This window comes from Herpailurus yagouaroundi, unplaced genomic scaffold, assembly GCF_014898765.1.
Source record: "Herpailurus yagouaroundi ecotype Mexico unplaced genomic scaffold, PumYag 557, whole genome shotgun sequence".
In the NCBI taxonomy this organism is placed as follows: domain Eukaryota; kingdom Metazoa; phylum Chordata; class Mammalia; order Carnivora; family Felidae; genus Herpailurus; species Herpailurus yagouaroundi.
The window spans coordinates 332,223-337,436 of NW_024412774.1; the positions used below are offsets into that span (position 1 = coordinate 332,223).

The following is a 5,214-nucleotide window of genomic DNA, read 5'->3' on the forward strand; positions in this document are numbered from 1 at the left end:
TTTCTTTCTTTCTTTCTTTCTTTCTTTCTTTCTTTCTTTCTTTCTTTTTGGAGAGCAAATGAGCTGGGGGTAGAGGGAGAGAGGAAGAAAGAGAGAGAGAGGGAGGGAGAATCTCAAGCAGGTTCCATGTTCAGCAAAGAGCCTGAAATGGGGTTCAATCACACAACCCTGGGATCATGACCTGAGCCAAAATCAAGAGTCAGACACCCAACTGAGTCACCTAGGTGCCCCTGAAGTCCTTCCTGACCCCCCCTTCACACTCATCTATCACATTCAGTTGGTCACAAAGACCTAGGGTCCCCCACATTTCAAATATGCACCTCTCCACACCCTTGGTTCCCAATGTCTGGCCTATTGCTTTTTGATTGAGTTACTGAAGAAGATCTGACTGGGTCCTATCTCTTGTCTTTCCCCCTTTCTCCCAGGAAGCCACAGAGGCCACAGTAGAATGCAGCTTCTGTCACTGTGTGGCAGTTTCCCACTGTCTTCAGGTTCAAGTTCAAGTTCCTCCATAAGCTCTGGAAGTTCCTTTCTGTATTAAAAGTACACGTGATGGGGTACCTGGGTGGCTCAGTCGGTTAAGCATCCGACCTCAGCTCAGGTCATGATCTCATGGTTTGTGAGTTCGAGCTCCACGTTGGGCTCTGTGCTGACAGCTCAGAGCCTGGAGCCTGCTTCAGATTCTGTGTCTCCCTCCCTCTCTGCCCATCTGCTCACGCTCTGTCTCTCTCTCTCTCAAAAATAAATAAACATTACAAATTTTTTTTTAAAAAAGTACACATGATATGGGGCACATGAGATGGGGTGGCTCAGTCAGATGAGCATCCAACTTCAGCTCAGGTCACGAGCTGTGCTGACAGCTCAGAGCCTGGAGCCTGCCTTGGATTCTGTGTCTCCCTCTCTCTGTCCCTCCCCAACTCACACTCTGTCTTTCTCTCTCTCTCTCTCTCAAAAAAAAACATAAAAAATTTTTTTAAAGTACACATGAGAGGCGCCTGAGTGGCTCAGTCGATTGAGCGTCCAACTTCAGCTCAGGTCATGATCTCGCGGTTGGTGAGTTCAAGCCCCACATTGGGCTCTGTGCTGACAGCTCAGAGCCCAGAGCCCACTTCAGATTCTGTGTCTCCCTCTCTCTCTGCCCCTTCCCCACTTGCATTCTGTCTCTCAAAAATTAAAATAAACATTAAAACAATAAAATAAAATAAAATAAAATAAAATAAAAAGTACACATTAAATGCCAGTTCGGACACTGATTTGGGAAAAACCCTGTTTGTTCTCCCAAGATTCTCCTTTACTCCTGCATTCTCAACAGTCCTGACCCTTCTGCTCACCATATGTGGGGGTTTTTCCCATACCAAACACTTCTCTGTGACACCAGCAGGGTGTCCAACAATTTAACTCAACTCAGATCCCACATCTTAAGGGCTCAGTTCCACAAGACTGCCCCAATCCCTCCAGATGCCAACCATAAGCAGCAGGTTCCCAAGTTACCCACAACTCCTCTCTGACTTAGCTACAAATTGAAGATTCCCATGACCTCCTCTCCTTAGATCCTATATTTGTTGGAGTGGCTCACAGAACTCAAAGTAATGTACACATTTGCCAGTTTATTAAAGTATATGACAAAGAACACAGATGAACAACCAGATAAAGATACACAGGGTGCCATCTTGCCATCTTGGTTCTCTGCCTCTCCCTCTGGTACACTGCTGCCCAGCCCACTGCCCCTTTCTTAGCATCTTTCATCAAGGACCTGCCCCTCAGCCTCTGTCACTTGGAAGCTCAATACAATCTGCCTCATGCTACCAGCCACCCTCTCAGCCTGCCACTGATGGTTTTTGAGTCCTAGGTGGTATGAGACACATCCGCCCCATCTGTATCCCCACTACAGCAGCAAGTCCATGCTCTCACTCCCTCTTCCCACCCCTCTCACTACTGTCTGATCTGCGCAGACAAACCTGCCTCTTAATTCACTCCAGTCAATGACCCTAGGCTCTACCACCTTCCAGGCACTGACTCCTCTAAGCCAAAACCCTCCCAAGTGGCTCCCTTCAACTTCTCAGGGGAGAGATTTCTCTTCTAGTCAAGTAAACTCCTGCATCCCAGTACCCCCAACCCTTACTTCCATGCTTCTGCTCCTCACAGCTAGGCCCTTGGAGCAGCCGACACCTCAGTCCCCTCTTCTTCACTGTCCATGCTCTCTCTACCCTCACTCTTTTTAAAAAAAATTTTTTTTCTTAACGTTTATTTATTTTTGAGACAGAGAGAGACAGAGCATGAATGGGGGAGGGTCAGAGAGAGGGAGACACAGAATCTGAAACAGGCTCCAGGCTCTGAGCTGTCAGCACAGAGCCCGACGCGGGGCTCGAACTCACGGACTGTGAGATCATGATCTGAGCCGAAGTCGGCCACTTAACCGACTGAGCCACCCAGGCGCCCCACTCTACCCTCACTCTTGAACACACACACTACAAATGCACACCACACCCAAGAAAGCGGACAAAGATTCTAGATGATGCCATCTTATTTTGACACTCCTGCCCATCCTTGGGCAGTCTCCTCCTGCCTATAACCATTTCTACTCTCCCATCCTCTCCTTGTCTGGAAGCATCCAAGGGCAAGGGCTGGGAACACTACTCTGCAGCCAGACTGACTGCTTTCAAAGTCCCAGCTCCACCACTTGCCTCTGTAGGCCCTAAACAGCCCTCCTTAACCTCACTAGGCCTCAGTTTCCTGATCTGTAGACATCTGGGAGAAGAGCAGGCCTTGTGTCATCGTGCTTCTGTGAGGATTAAATGAGCTGTATTTATAGAGCTCCACATCATGCGACACACAGGACACAGCACATTTAGTCACATACATTATACATAAATTCCTCTTCTATGCCTCCTGCTGGACCTGGGAGGGGGCTGGTGTGGCAGGGTCTCTCCTTGTCTCCTCTGTCTCCAGGGCTGGGGCAGAGGTTGTTTTCTTCTTCTTCCTTTCACAGCTTCCTCTTTCCCTGCCTGGAGAGTGGGATTTCAAGTGCTGTGCCAGGCTTCAAGTTCAGCCCAGACCTCCCTCCCAGGCTCCCTGCCAATGCCACTTCCTCCTCTATTTCCAGCCCATCTCCTATCGACTCCTCAACTCAACACAGCTGAGTGACCAGGAATTCTGTGACCTCCATCCTGGCTCCTCACTAGAAATGGGAACTCAAGAGTCCTGAGCTCTTCCCACCCCCTTGGCATTCCCTCTTGCACAGTTATTTCCACAGCCAGACGGTTCTACTCTGAGGCTCTTTGAAATCCAACTCTAATGCCTCACGTACTGGATAGCTTCATGTCCGTGTTCTTCACACCTCCAGCCCCTTCTCTCACCCAGCCCTTGACCTGGGGTATCAACAAACACAGTGAACACCCTGGGCGCAGAGCTGATCGATGCTCTACCTGGACTGCCCCTAATTCTTTGTTCGCTTGGAAAGCATACACTTACTCTTCAAACTGAGTTCAAGTTCACATACCAGTGGAAGAAAACGCGTCCAAGTTCTGAGGCTGGGGTGGCCTCTGGGTAAAGGAAGCCTCACTTGCCTGGTTCTGCTGCCGGGAGGCCTAGGCTACCACCTACTGCACACAGCGCCCCCGGGGTAGGTGGCGTTAACAACCTGAGGGAAGAAAAGAGACGCGAGGCTGGGTCTGGATGGGCAGGCCCCAGATTCCCACAGGCCGGCCAGAAACCCTCAACAACAGCTGGTCTCCTTTGCGGCGGGAGAGCTTCAACCAAACCGGCTCCCGGCCGCGCCCCGGAGCAGGAGAACCTCAAACTAGATCACACCCAGCCGCGCTCTGCAGCAGGAGGGGCCGTGGCTGCACCAGCTCCCTCCCAGTTTCTGTACAGAGAGGGACTCGCTTCTGACAGGCCTCGCGCGGCCCCGTAGGGGGAGGGACCTCGGCCAGTCCCCTGACTTCCCGGGCACCGCCCAGATAACTTCGGTCCGGCCTGGCCCCGCCCTCCAGCCCGCCCCGCCCAGCTGACAGCGGAGCCTCCGCGCGGGTCCCGGATTTCAGGCTCACCTGAGCGTGCGGATCAATGGCTGCGCTTCCGGCGGACGGCGGAAGTGCGCGCGCTGGGCGTAACGGACTGCAAATCCCAGAAAGCCGCGCGCCGGTGGCGGTTTTTCCCGCGGCGGCGACCGTTGCTCCAGGCGACTGTTCGAGGGCGGAGGTGTTTGTGCGTCGGCGGCTCCCTGGGACTCAGAGTCGGCCGTCTCCCTTTTACGGCGGCTCGTGTTGTGGTTTCGAGTGTGGTTTCCCTTGGGCTGTGCTCTTTGGCGTGCCTCTCCGCTCGGCCCGGGTTAACGTACGCTACTCAGACTCTCCTCAGCCGGCAACCGAGGCCGCGACGCCACAATGGCGGACGTCTGCGATCTACGTCGAGGGCGGGATTCGCGTCTGAACTGCGCTCGGCCGCATCCTTTCCTCGTCGGCCTTTCCAGCGCCTCGACCTGCTGTGGAAGTGAACGAAGACGCCTCGAAAGGGTCTAGACCCCGCTAAAGCGAGGGGGTCCGCCACCATCCTGGGCCTTTGGCGGAGGCTCGAAGGCAGGCACGGAAAGCTTTTCAGCGACAAGCAGGAGAGGCCTCGGGTGCGCCTTGGATGCACTTTGGCGAGTGTGGAAGTTGGAGACGGGCTAACTAAGCGGGTCATCCTGTCTGGGATGGCTTAGGGAGTATATTTGGCTTTCTCCGGTTGGCCCGAAGTGGGCCAGGGACAAAAAAATAGGTAAGCTGACAGTTAGTGACCAAGTCCTGAATGTGGGGGCCTGTAGCCGGAGAGGTTGTGGGTCTGTTCTGTTAGGTGTGGTCTGCCCGTTGTTGTGTTTGCAGCCTCACTGCGTCGTGGGGCGCAGAGTGTGAGACCTTCCACCTGCTGACCTGCCACAGGAACCTTCCCAGGCCGGCCTGCTGGCGGGAGCCACTCTGGCTCTGCCTGAACGTCCTAAGCTCCTGATTGTTCCCTCGTGTCTGGGGTGCTCTTGTGACCAGCCTTCCTTGCTTGGACTCTTCTGAGCCTGACCTCGTTGGTTGCTTTACCCAACAACAATCAGCTTCTTACTTGCGTATTTCATACTTGTTAACATGACCCTGCAATTTGTAGATTCTTCCAGAAAGTCTGGAATCTGACTTCCAAAGGGAGAGTCTTGATGGGAGTGGGCTCGTGCCTCTTGCTGTGTCACTG

General features: G+C 53.2%; 1 protein-coding gene across 7 annotated transcripts in view; it reads right to left on the bottom strand.

The window, feature by feature from the left end:
* Positions 1-4,109, bottom strand: part of LOC121023390 (zinc finger protein 8-like) — a 39,663-nt gene extending 35,554 nt beyond the window's left edge. For 3 of the 7 annotated variants that reach the window (XM_040465219.1, XM_040465221.1, XM_040465220.1), the window contains exons 1-2: positions 3,500-3,865; positions 2,861-3,005 (exon numbers count right to left, since the gene is read on the bottom strand). The gene's annotated coding sequence lies outside the window, so the exon portion shown is untranslated. The other 4 variants (XM_040465214.1, XM_040465213.1, XM_040465216.1 and 1 more) reach the window with 4 other exon arrangements.
* Positions 4,110-5,214: the final 1,105 nt, after the last annotated feature.